This window comes from Danio rerio, chromosome 8 (assembly GCF_049306965.1).
Source record: "Danio rerio strain Tuebingen ecotype United States chromosome 8, GRCz12tu, whole genome shotgun sequence".
NCBI lineage: Eukaryota > Metazoa > Chordata > Actinopteri > Cypriniformes > Danionidae > Danio > Danio rerio.
This window is the reverse complement of record NC_133183.1, coordinates 40,096,712-40,111,019: the sequence shown is the minus strand read 5'-3', so window position 1 is coordinate 40,111,019 and position 14,308 is coordinate 40,096,712. Positions and strand designations below refer to the sequence as shown.

General features: G+C 33.0%; 1 long non-coding RNA gene across 1 annotated transcript in view; it reads left to right on the top strand.

Moving 5' to 3' along the window:
- LOC141375869 (uncharacterized) overlaps positions 1-14,308 on the top strand; it is a 34,326-nt gene that overhangs the window by 13,061 nt on the left and 6,957 nt on the right. The window contains exons 13-16 of the long non-coding RNA XR_012384670.1: positions 1,090-1,144; positions 3,079-3,133; positions 4,340-4,394; positions 5,146-5,242. This is a non-coding gene — a long non-coding RNA (uncharacterized lncRNA). The remainder of the gene's footprint in view (positions 1-1,089; positions 1,145-3,078; positions 3,134-4,339; positions 4,395-5,145; positions 5,243-14,308) is intronic.

The window sequence follows — 14,308 nt, the reverse complement described above, 5'->3', positions numbered from 1 at the left end:
CCATGAAGAAGCACACATTATAAAACAACAGTCTTCTGTTAACATTGTAAAACTACACATACTGTGTCCTCATAAACCATGAAGAAACACAGATTTAATAAAAAAAACATTGTACTGCTAAGTCACATCCAATAGTCATACTTGGTCCTCATAAACCATGACTAAACACACAGGACTGCTACACTGCATTTAGCAGAAATAGGAAACTGTAATTTTAGCACTTAAAGGGATGATTCACCCAAAAATTAACATTTACTCACCATTAATTTACCCTCAAGTGTTCCAAACCTTTATGGGTTTCTTTTTTTCTGTTTGACAAAACAAATAAGATACTTTGAAAAAAGATGGATACCTCTAACCATTGACTTTCATATTATTTTTGATTTCTATTATGGAAGTCATTGATTGCAGGTTTTCTTCTTCTGTCAAAATATCTAGTTTGTTTGTAGGTTTGGAACACTTGAGGGTAAATTAATAGTGAGTAAATGTTCATTTTTGGGTGATCAATCTCTCTGAGTGTTAAAATGACAGTTTCCTATTTTTACTAAATGCAATTTAGCAGTCCTGTGTGTTTAGTCAGGGTTTATGAGGACCAAGTATGTCTATTGGATGTGAGTTAGCAACAGGCTATTGTTTTATTAAATCTGTGTGTTTACTCATGGTTTATGAGGACACAGTATGTGTAAGTTTACAAAGTGCTAGCAGTTGACTTATAACTTGTTTCTTCATGGTTTATAAGGGCATGGTTTGTTATGCGTGACTTAAAAAGTCCCTTCAAGTGCTAAAATTACAGTTTCCTATTTCTGCTAAATGCAGTGTAGCAGTCCTGTGTGTTTAGTCATGGTTTACGAGGACCAAGTATGTCTATTGAATGTGACTTAGCAGTAGACTATTGTTTTATTAAATCTGTGTGTTTCTTCATGGTTCATGAGGACACAGTATGTGTAGGTTTACAATGTTACCAGTAGACTTATTTCATAACGTTTGTTTCTTCATGGTTTATGAGGACATGATTGGTTTTGTGAGACTTAAAGCTTTCAGTAAGCGAATGTCATGTTTTCTTCATCTTTCTTTACTTCTCTCCTTCAGCACCTCCATAAGCCAGTCGCTTTGTCAAACACAAACAGAGTTGTCTTCTACAGAGGTTTGTTAATTATTTTGTCAAGCTATTTTGACGCTCCTTAAAGGGCTAGTTCACCCAAAAGTACAATTGTGTCATCATTTGCTCACCATTTGCTTGTTTTAAATTTTTATGGGTTTATTTTTTCTGTTAAACACAAAAGAAGATACTTTGAAATAAGGTGGAAACCTGTAACCATTGACTTCCATATTTTTTGTGTTTTCTATTGTGGAAGTCAATGATTGCAGGTTTTCTTCTTCAATCAAAATATCTTGTTTTGTTTTTTATCAGAAGAAATATACCCTTAAAGGTTTGGAACACTTGAGGGTAAATTCATAGTAAGGAAATTTTTGGGTGAACCATCACTTTAAGTGCTAAAATGACAGTTTCCTATTTTTACTAAATGCAGGTTAGCAGTCCTTTGAGTTTAGTCATGGTTTATGAGGACCAAGTATGTCTATTGGATGTGACTTACCAGCAGGCTATTGTTTTATTAAATCTGTGTGTTTCTTCATGGTTTATAAGGACATGATTGGTTTGCGAGACATAAAGCTTTCATTAAGCCAATGACATGTCTTCTCAGGGCTCGAAATTAACTTTTTTACTTGGTAGCACCAGTGCTCCCAACTTCAAATATTTAGGAGCACCAAAAAATTTTTAGGAGCACCAGAAAAAATTTAGGAGCACCCACCAAAAATGAATGAGCACCGCTGCAAATTGTTTTTTAAGGGATTTATTGTATTTTAAAACAACATTAATAGGACTAACAAAAACCAGAAACAACTATCTAACTAATGCTGCGAAGACATTGATATTTGTGTGCAATAATTCCAAAATGAATGTCTAATAATTAGGCCATAGAATATTAATGATGATGAAAATGACAATAATAGTAACAATGAATTCCATTTCTCATTATGATACTGCCTTGAATGTGCATGAATGTAGGTTATCTGCTATTAAAAGTCTGTTACTTTATGAAAAATAATTGTATAGTTTGCATCAAACAAAAATGAAGCATTGCAGTAAGAAATATTAATTTTGTACTGCTGTTTTTATATGCATGTCAATTTAATAAATAATATTTCTGCTACAAAACAAACAAAAGATTATAATAAATCATTCAATTCAATGATGAAAGCTGCAAAGCAGTCATCAGTAAATAAATAAAAAAATAATATATACCTTAAAAAAGAATAGACAAAAGAAAGAAAGTAAAGTCTCGCTTCTATCACTCTTTTAAAGTTTTGGTTTCAGTTTGTGTCAATTTAAAGGTTCAGTCTGAGATGATCTTCATTTTTCTGTGTTTGTGGAAAAGCAGGCGAGTCAGCCGACCCAATTAATAAGTAGGCAGCGCAAGATTCTTGCGCTAACCATCGGCGCAAATCCGGTCTTTGTTATGAGCCGCAGTTTCAGTGTAAACTTAGTAAAGGCGAGCTTCATTGGCGATGATATGTACAGTATTAGATTTGACTTTCAGCGGACATTTGCGCTGAACACGCAGTGAAAGCGACGCATGGAGATTCGGGCACCTTCTCCAAGAAGCGCGTACTCGATTGATCACAGCTGGCGGATCATTATTCACCACGTGACGTGTCATGATCGCTTTCATCTGCGCCTCAACTTAGGTGGGGTTTTCAAACTTGTGAGCTTTAAGTTTTTACTCTTCAGCCGTTTGCATTTCCTGTGGTCATAAAAGCTCCTTCCCTGTCATCTGACAGCGCAATACCTTGAGTGAATGACAGCTAATATGAACCAATATAGAGGCAGGGAAGAGCGATTCAGCATGTTTTTAGAAAAAACCAAAACAGGTCGCACTACAACCATTATCTGCAGTCGCACTAATGCGCCCAAATATATTATGAGGTCGCATAGATTAATTTTCGGGCGCATATGCGACCAAAATGGTCGCAATTTCGAGCCCTGCTTCTTAATCTTTCTGTGCTTCTTTCTTTCAGTATCTCAATGAGCTCGTCACTTTGACAAACACAAACAGAGCTGTCTTCTACAGAGGTTTGTTAATTTTTTGTCAAGCTATTTTGACAGTCGTTAAAGGGATAGTTTACCCAAAAATGACAATTGTTTCATCATTTGCTCATCCTTTACTTGTTCTAAACCTTATGGGTTTAATTCTTCTGTTAAAGACAAAAGAAAATACTTTAAAAAAAAAAGATGGAAACCTGTAACCATAGATTTCTATAATAGAAAATACCAATAATATGAAAGTCAATGGTTACAGGTTTTCATCAGTTTTCAAAGTATCTTTTGTGTTTAACAGAAGAAATAAACCCATAAAAGTTTGGAACACTTGAGGGTAAATTAATAGTAAGTAAATGTTAATTTTTGGGTGAACCATCACTTTAAGTGCAAAATTGACAGTTTCCTATTTTTACTAAATGCAGGTTAGCAGTCCTGTATGTTTAGTCATGGTTTATGAGAACTAAGTATGTCTATTGGATGTGACTTAGCAGTAGGTTGTTGTTTTATTAAATCTGTGTGTTTCTTCATGGTATATGAGGACACAGTATGTGTAGGTTTACAATGGTTTACATAGTGCTAGCAGTAGACTATTATAACATGCTTCTTCATGGTTTATGAGGGCAGAGTAAAGGAGTACACCCAAAAAAGAAAATTGTGTCATCATTTGCTCACCCTTTACTTGTTTTAAATCTTTATGGGTTTATTTTTCTGTTAAACACAAAAGAAGATGGAAACCTGTAACCATTGACTTTCATATTTTTTGTGTTTTCTATTATGAAAGTCAATGATTGCAGGTTTTCTTCTTCCATCAAAATATCTTGTTTTTGTTGTTTATCAGAAGAAATAAACCCTTAAAGGGTTCGAATGCTTTGGGGTATATTAATAGCAAGTACATTTTCATTTTTGGATGAACCATCCTTTTAAGTGCTAAAGTAACAGTTTCCTATTTCTGCTAAATGCAGGTTAGCAGTCCTGTGTGTTTATTCATGGTTTATGAGGACCAAGTATGTCTATTGGATGTGACTTAGCAGTAGACTATTGTTTTATTAAATCTGTGTGTTTCTTCATGGTTCATGAGGACACAGTATGTGTAGGTTTACAATGTTACCAGTAGACTGTTATTTTATAACGTGTGTGTTTCTTCATGGTTTATGAGGACATGATTGGTTTTGCAAGACTTAAAGCTTTCAGTAAGTGAATTTCATGTTTTCTTCATCTTTCTTTACTTCTCTCTTTCAGCACCTCTATAAGTCAGTCACTTTGACAAACACAAACAGAGCTGTCTTCTACAGAGGTTTGTTAATTCTTTTGTAATGCTATTTTGACACTCCTTAAAAGGATAGTTCACCCAAAAATGACAATTTTGTCATCATTTGCTCATCCTTCACTTCCTTCAATCTGTGTTTCTTCATGGTTTATGAGGACACAGTATGTGTAGGTTTACATGGTGCTAGCAGTAGACTATTATAACATGTGTTTCTTCATGGTTTATGAGGGCATGGTTTGTTATGCGAGACTTTAAAAGTAAGTAAACGAATGTTGAATTTTCTTTATCTTTGCTTTTCTGTTTCAGTACCTCCATGAGCCAGTCGCTTTGACCAACACAGAGTTGTTTTTTACAGAGGTTTGTTAATTCTTTTGTCAAGAATTAACAAACCTCTGTAGAAAACAACTCTGTGACTGGCTCATACCCAAAAATGACAAATGTGTCATCATTTGCACACCCTTTATGGGTTTATTTTTTCTGTTAAACACAAAAGAAGATGGAAGATGAAAACCTGTACTCATTGACTTCCATATTTTTGGTGTTTTTATTTTGGAAGTCAATGATTGCAGGTTTTCTTCTTCCATCAAAATACCTTGTTTTTCGTTTAACAGAAAAAATAAACTTGTAAAGTAGAAAAGTCCAATAGTAGGAAAAATAATAACATGGAAGTCAATGAGTGCACGTTTTAATTTATTAAGAAAATAAACTAATTATAATTAAAATAATTAAATAATTTAAATAAGTGAATAATAATGTCTCTCTCACTTTTTCCCTTCAGGAAATAACAGGTGAATCTTGACAGAAATCCAGGAAGCCAGACAGTGATGGTGGTGATGTTAAGAATTTCTGTCAATAACAATGCAGGAAGAAACTAAGTAACTAAAATTACTTTAAAAATAATGTGCATTTTAGGCCTTTTTTATTTTAAGCAAATTTTAAGCATGATCTAAAGGGTTGAGTTTATTTTCTTAATGAGTTATAGGTGTATTTTGAGAATAAACCAATCAGAGTCTCATCTCCCATTCTCTTTAATAGCCTTGCATCGTGCCATAAGCGCATTTGCTATTTACATGACGTAAAGTAAGTTTAAGTGGAAAAACTGAGCATTTCACAAGCAAACAGTTAACAGTTATTTTTAACAGAAAACTGTTAAACAGAGCATCTACCGCGCGAGAATGAGAGATAAATGATCTACTTTCACTTTCGCTCTTGGTGGATAGGAAAATCTTTACGCACAGACATCAGTTAGCCTAATAATAATAATTAGTTGCGTTTGTTAAGCGCAAGTATTTGTTTCAAAACTATTTCTAAATGCAGTTCTAATTTTCAGCAAATGAATAAATGAACAATAATAACTAAGTGTTGTCATAAACCTGAGTTATATCCTAAAAAACATGTTGCCCGCATATGGTCTAAAACCTGCAGGTGGGCAAATCTAAGCTTTTTTTTAATAAAACAAATATAAATATGGATATAATAATTATTACTGCTAATAATAACATACAAAAGCAAATTGTTATGAATAAAAACTATTGCGTCGTAGAGTGATAAACAGTGTTTGTTATTTTAAAGTGATAGGACTAAGATGGTCAATAAATAAGCTTTTTATTTACCTATTAATTCACAGTTTTAATTTACATTTTGTTGATTATATTTTACTCTTACTTTTACCTATTAAAAATCTTATTTTTTTCTTATTATTACTCTTATTTTACTTTTATTATATTTATATTTTACTATTATGTTATTTTGTCTCAATTACTGTACATTAATAGCAAATTAATATTTAAGTAGGCCTAATTATTTATTTAAAAACATTACCAGCGAAATACTGAGAAACGGTCTGGCGCTATTTTTATATACAGGCCTATCATAATTTTAAAGAAAGCTGCAAGGTGTGCTACATTATTTTAAATTATTTTTTCTGTCTGTTACTTGAAGTTCAGTGCGTGTGCCTGTGCGCTGAGAGACAAGGCAATATTGACAAAATATTGAATTTTGTTTTTTATATTGCATTGCATTAATTTGCAGAGATGTTTTATAGTTTATACAGGCCTAAAATAAACGCTTTGGTACAGAGTTATTATTTTAAAACAAACCTGTGTTTGTAATGATAGATGTAGGTGTCACAAAATACTTTTTAAATCAGTGTTTTTATTAATATGATTATTATTTATTGTGGACAACACTTAATAAATACTGAAATGTCCTTAATACACACCTTATTTTTTTATCAATTACAGTGCTTCCCGCTAGGGCTGCTCTATTATGGGAAAAATCATAATCACGATTTTTTTGGTCATTATTTTAATCACAATTATTCAAAATGATTATCAGTTCAAGTCAAAATTATTAGGGCTCCTGTGAAATTATTATTATTATTTTTTATAAATATTTCCCAAATGATGTTTAACAGATTCAGGAATTTTTCACAGTATTTCCTATAATATTTTTTCCTTTGGAGGAAGTCTTATTTGTTTTATTTCAGCTAAAATAAAAGCAGGTTTAAATATTTTGAAATCTATTTTATGGTCAATATTAATAGCTCCCTTAAGCAAAATAGTTTTTGATGGTCAGCAGAAGAAATTACTGGTATACAATGACTTGCCCAATTATCCTAATTAAGCCTTTGAATCGTACTTTAATCTGAATGCTTGTATTTTGAAAAATATCTAGTAAAATATGTGCTGTCATCATAACAAAGATGAATGAAATCAGTTATAAAAAATTAGTTATTAAAACTATTATGTTTAGAAATGGTTTAAAAAAAATCTTCTTTCCATTAATCAGAAATTGGGGGGGGGGGAAAGTAGGGCTAATAATTTAGATTTCAACTGTATTCATTTATTTTCCTCCCTGCAAAGGAAAGGGAAATATGTACAATAGAATAAAAATATGAAACAAACTGTGCTTTAAGCATCTTCACTGTAAAAAAAAAAAAACTTTGATTATAGCTACTAAAGTCCTTCAGACAAGAACAGTGAGGGATTGTCTTCTTTTGTTGTTTGATTAATGGTAAAAACAGTCGGCAGCAGGAATATCACGCACTTTCACTTTAAGAGCAGTACGGTTCTGATTTATGGTTTCTCTTTCACATGTCTTTTGATTCTCAACTAGTTTGTTTATTACTTAAATGAGAGTTAATATGAATAATCACTGAACATCGCGTTTTGATACCTATTTGACCATTAAAATGCTCACATTAAGATAACTTTAGATGTGTGTGCTTTGCTCTGAGCACACAGTGTGCGAATATGTGTGTGCCGCATACACAAACCATGCGGTCTCATTCATGCTTTTAAAACATGAATGATTCGAATGTACATCAATGAATGATGCACATGCCGTGCTGCAAAATTACAATGCATGCTTTTAGTAATATTCACGTGAAACTGAGCTTTGCAGAGCAACAAATGTGTACAACTGAAAAGAGGACGATATATGATGCAACAATCGTTTTATCTCGATTAATGATTTTCATATTCGTTTGAAGCCATAATCAAAATCGAATTTTCGATTAATTGCATAGCCCTACTTCCCGTATGTTTATAATATACTTGCGAGGGTAGCAGGCCCGGCGCCAGGATATCATAACTGAGGAGGCATTTTAATCCCATGACTAATTTTGGTCCCTCTTGTTCCTTTCATTTAGGCTATTTATTCACATTAATTATTACTTTGCATTACTGCCTAAGTTACTGACTCAAGGCAGTGATATACTTTTTTATAGTAATAATGATATGCAGTTTTGCTATTATTGATTTTATACCATTTATCAACGCAGACAGATCATGGTTCATTGCCAAACGAGTGCTTTATATCAAATTTTATTATCCTTATATGGGCCTATAATAGGCCTATAAAGGTTTAAAGTTTTAGGTAAAGACGTCAAACTATGCCCATACATGCAAGCCAATCCACGGTTAGACTATTCTATAACCGGTAAATAAATATAGTAAAATCAGCATTACTGAATCACGCTTCACAAAACCTTAACCAACCAAAATCAGTGTTAGGAAAAAGTTAAATGTTACAATCAAATGTCATTAAAAAAAATGTATTAAGTTACATTTTAAGGCATTAGTACGGAGACTCGGAAGGGACGTGATGGTGAAGAAAAAAATTGGGTGGAAGAAAAAAAAACTGAGTGGGAGAAAAAAAAAGGATGGTAGAAAAAAAACAGTGATAGGAATATATATATATATATTTTTAAGTTTTTGTTCCCTCACAAAGATGTTTTGCGTTATCCACACTTCCTGTTCACTTCATACCTGTCAGCCCTCCTGTATTTTACCATTCTATCCCTCTATCATACTATTGTTAAGTATTTTCCCATATTTCTCATATATTTTTATTTTTGAAAGCATTCTGAAACAAATATAAAAATGTCTGCATTTACTTTCTTTCCATTAAAAGCTGTGGGTTGATCATCGCCCTTCATATGCAACCTCTGAATCAGGGAATGATAAACTGATCCCAGATCAACTTCTGTACATGCCATTTAAAGAGGAGCTAAAGTGCAGGATTCAGATCTGTGTTTAAACAGACAAATATACTTAACAATATGTAAACATGTTCGTCCTGTGTGTTTTATTTTAAACACAACTCATTTTCTCTTAAATGAGCACAAACAGTTACTTAAGTAATGGAATACTTTCATTATAGATCTGTGCATTCTTAAATTGACACCTCTGATATGAAATAAAAGAAAATGAGAGATTCATTTGCTGCTCATCACTTGTTTGATAACAGAGGTGTCGCTTTAAATGGTGTGTATAGAAGCTGATCTGGGATCAGTTTATCATACCTAGCACATCCGTATACATGCATTCGCTAATTCACAGGTTGCATATGAAGAGCGATGATCGACCCACAGCTTTAATGGAAAGAAAGAGAAATATGGGAGAATCACAGCAAAAACGGAAGGCTTGGGAGAATCCTGGTAAAACAGGAGGGTTGACATGTATGAAGTGAACAGGAAGTGTTTGTGGAAAAACAGTTTTGCGAGAACGCAAAACATCTGCGAGGGAACGCAAAAACTTCCAAAAGAGGATTTTTAAATAAAAATATAGTCAAGGTAAAATGTTCAAAAACTAGGTCTGAGTCACTCCTTTTCTTCCGCCGTCTCATTAACACACCTTTATTAAATTACAATAATTAACAAATTGCACAAACAAACAGTAATATTTAAGAGTAAACTAATGAGCTATTTAAAAGTACACTTTAAAGAAAACCACATTTATAAGAGAGACTGTGCCTTAAAGCATATACTGCTCTGTCACACTGCTTTTATTTATTATTTTAGGTTTGTTTATGAATGAATTATTTAAGTTAAATATTTCATGTATGTGGTTTAATATTTAATTGGTCATTAAATCAAATGAAGAAGCTAGCTACTTTATTTTTTGACACTTCAACCGATCAATAAACAAAGAAATGAACAACCACAGATTATTTTATTCTCTCTGTAAAGTATTTAGATACTTAGACTATACTAAATAATTAGACTATTCTATATAGTTTTTAACATTGTTTGGGCTCAGTTGGGATTATTTGTAAAATGAACTGCCACTCATCTTTCCATTAAACATTTTGATATTAAAATTATGTTTTAACTTTATGTCTCCAAGATTGCATTGTAATTTTCTAAGTTAAACTAAACTAGTTAAACTAGACAATTAAAATATGCTGTAAAAAAGTTTAGGTTGATAACTATTTTATTTTGGCTGGAAATGATTTACTGCTGGTTTTATCTGACCAGAGAACAACACAATGTTGCAATTGACGTAGTAGCATTGTGTAAAGTGCGATATGAGACAGCATATTTAATCCTTGCACTATTTTAAGTGAATGCATATGTATTCCACCGACTCCAAAATTAGGAGTTAAGAGTCTCATCCAAAAAACCCAGAACCGAACATCCCTAATCGACGCCCCATTGATGTTTCTTTGAACATCAGGTGCCATTATTAACTGTTTATCAAGTTAAATTTCAAACTGAACCTATAACTGTTTTTGATTAATTCAAAGTATAGCCCAGACTATTTTTTTCCTTTTCAAAAGCAGAAGCAGTATAGCCTAAACAGGACAGTTTTACAAATGTACAGATAAGCATTTTTATAACTGAACATCACAAAAGGCCTACAAGAATTTTCAGTCCATTTTTATATACAGGCCTATTATAATTTTAAAGAAAACTGCTAGGTGGGCTATATTATTTTAAATCTAGCCTATATTATTTTTATTAATTTCCTCTGTATCTGTCACTTGCGATTCAATGCACATGTGCTGAGCGAGACGAGAAATAAGGCAATATTGACCATTTTTTATAGGCCACTATAGTATATAATAGTTTGTTTTTACATATAGTATTGCATTAATTTGCATTGACGTTTTGTAGTTTGTAGAGGCCTAAAATGAATGCCTCGATTTGGAGTTATTTAAAACATAATCCTGCGTTTTTAACATTCTTTAAACCAATGTTTTTTATTATTATTATTTAATGTGAATAACTTTTAATTAAAAATTGTAATGTATTTATTACACCACCTTATTGGGAAAAAAAAACGATCAATTACAGTGCTTCCCGCAGGTTTGAAATATAGGACTTGCAGCATTGAAACACCATTTACCCACATCACATAGTTAACTATGCGACAGACAAAACTTAATTGCATTTTTAATAATAATTGTATTTATTATGACACTTTTTCTTTTAATGGGTTAAAGTAAAAAAAAAAAAAAAAGAATGTTACAAAAGAAAGAAATGCTTTATGCTATTTAGGAGCAATGTGCAGCCACTGACAGGTAAAATTCGCTTTTCTCTCACAAGTTAAAAAAGCAAATTAGGCTTGCCACGATAGACGGTGTTGACGGTGATACCGGTTTTAAGACGCAACACCGGTGACATCACGTTTTTACCGTGACACCGTCCTCACATTTGTTTTTTCTAAGTATTCGTTTTATTTATTTATTTTTTTATTAAATATTTATTTTAATTAAATGGAAAATAGAATTCGTAATAATTTACTTAAGGCCAGAGCATGCTTTATAATTAAAATCTGAACATAGTAATGCGTCATATTTCATTTATCACGTGAGAATAAATATGCAAGGCATACTCTCATTTTAAAAATCACGCGACCATCATCTCACAGTGTTTAATAATAAATATCTTATTTTTATTAAAACAAGAATGATGTAGCAATGCCGCGCCATCGACAAGCCAACTGCAGAGAAACAAAGCAATCATCACGGCAACTGAAGTGAGCACTTTTTCCGAAGTTCAGCTCTTCTTTTTTGCACTTTATGCATTTCATGTAAAAAAATAAAAGATGAATATGCCTACAAGAATGTAACCTGTGTGCGCGCGTCTTTTATCACTGAGGCCGCTGTCTTTAAAAACCGAAAGTTGCTTCATCTGTCTGGAAATATTTCGGCTTTTAATAAATGAAAAGTTAATTTAGGTGAGCCAATATTAAAAATTGCTATAAAGTAACTGTGAAGTGCGGCAACACATCGAATCTGAGGTCTGATCTCATCTCTCTCTCGCTATCATTCAGACATCGAAACGCCACACAGGTCAAGTCGCAAAACTGAGGCTGGTACCAGCTGACAGGTAGAACAGCTGAAGCCTTTGCGAAATCTTTCAAAATACAGCGCTGAAATTAACAGGCACAAATATCTTTGAGCCAGAAAGTCACGCCTTATCTGTCAAAACGCAATTCGAGCCAATAGGAGTTGTGTAGCCTATTAATTATATTAATTCTAATAAAATGAAAACCAAATTAAACTATTCATTGCATTTTTCGATTGATAAAAATATACGTAAACGAAAAAAAATCAAACGGTGGCTAGTTTGTATTAATGTGTCTTAAAATTAATAAAAATATGCTCAGCCTATTTAAGCTTCACGGTTATATGCTGCGAAGCATGTTACTGAACTACAATTTCTCCGAGGGAGACTATATAACTCGATAGACAACATTACCTTGAGGGATTTTAAAAACAAAAGGTGTTTTAAAAAAGGAACAACACGCCAATCGGCAACAAATAAAACATCTTGCCAGGGTATGCTGTGTGTAATCCGCCACTGACAGTGACATAAGACACCTGCGCCTGTCAACTGTGCTTGTAAGAGAGCTCAAAGCTTGTATGGATATAACCAAAAAAAGCAAGATCATATAGTTATAAATATTCCATAACAATACTTATCGAAATATTTATACATTTACATGTTGATTATTTTTTTAACCTGTTAAATAAAATTACTTTTATTTAGCCTGTCTTTAGATTTTTTACACAATGTTTAATTTCTTAACATTTCTTTCTTTTTTATTTAAAGTTTATATATAGAATGAGTGCTAGCTTGTTTAGTTGTGATCATTATGCAAGGATCATATTTCATATTCGGTTTATTCTTCACTAGCCTATAAATTCGTTAATAAGGCTATTTTATAAACGGATTGTTCATAAGGACTAAGCTATTAATATATAATGCAATAGGCTAAATAATACATTAAGAAATAGAGTGGAGGAACTAGGAACTATGACGTCACTTTGTAGGCTAATCGGCTGCTAGCATAAAACTGGTTCCCTCGTGAAAATCCCTATAGGATTTTCCCATAGGGTTTTCGAAGATTGCGAATAATACGCTCTGTGTTCAAACACTGTTCATTACACTTACACGTTTTGTTCAGCCGGATAATTGTCACACGAAAATATAACATTGAGCACTTTTGGATCTTAAATGCAAACGCAAGACTTAAAAAGCTAACATAAGGCTATAAACGGACTACAGCGCCCTCGGGGCGCTCGTCAGTGACGTCAGCCCCACCCTACTACAGACGACTTATCAAGCTTATTTTTAGAAATAACATCCATGACAAAGAGTTAATCTCTCAGTATATTATATTGTAATCCACGCTATATATTATAAACTAATAAATACGCAAACACACATAGACCTTTGTGCCTTTTGGATCGTTTTTACGTGGGAAATACATGTTTTGCTTTGCGGTTGTTCTAAAAGTTTAAAAAATGTGTATAAATGTGCCTATATAGTATTATTATGAGACATATTTAAATAAGTGTATCGCTCGCGTGCACACAGCCCGCTTACCTTAACAGACGACGGCGTGAGGAGGAACAAGTCTATCAAATGCCTGCAGGTTTCATCATCATGGACACAGAATAACATTCAATATTCCTTTTGTGTCACGAAGTACAGCGAAAAACAGCCCAATACAGTCACATCTGCTATACGTTTTATGGAGGAGTGTAAATATTGCAGTTATGACAGAGTTAAATGTGTTGATGAAGAAAAAAAGACGAGAAATCACTTGATCACGTTAAAATGACAGTTAACATGCATGTATTTTTACACATTTATTCACACGTTTGCATTACTGAGAGCAGGAAAGAAACTGAGCAGTATCTTCATATTATCGTTTAATTAAAATGAATGATCAACAAATGAATCTGTCTCGACAGCCTTTACATGTGAAGGAATTATCTACACACAATCTGAATTCTCAATTAGAATAATACAACAAACTATAAAATACTATTCTGAAAATACTTAAATCACAGACTAATCCAAACGCCCAAGCGAGCTGCGCTCCAGACCAGATCAGCTCGATGACGTATAATGCCCCCGACGCAGCCTGTAGTCTCATTTAGCAACTTGATAGCAACCGTCTTTTTAAAGAAGCATAATCGATTTAAAAGTTGAAGAGTGTGCTGTAACTGATGTGTTTTATGTCGTAGAACAAAACGTGAAAGTATATTGAGTTGGTGTTAGCCACGGACCTTATTTGAGCGATTTTACTGAAACCCCATTCAAAAAACCCATTGACTTTGGGACGAGGGAACCGGAAGTGCTAAAATGCTAACTCGCTTCCGGGTTTTTGCATACAAATTGACGTCATAGTTCCTCCACT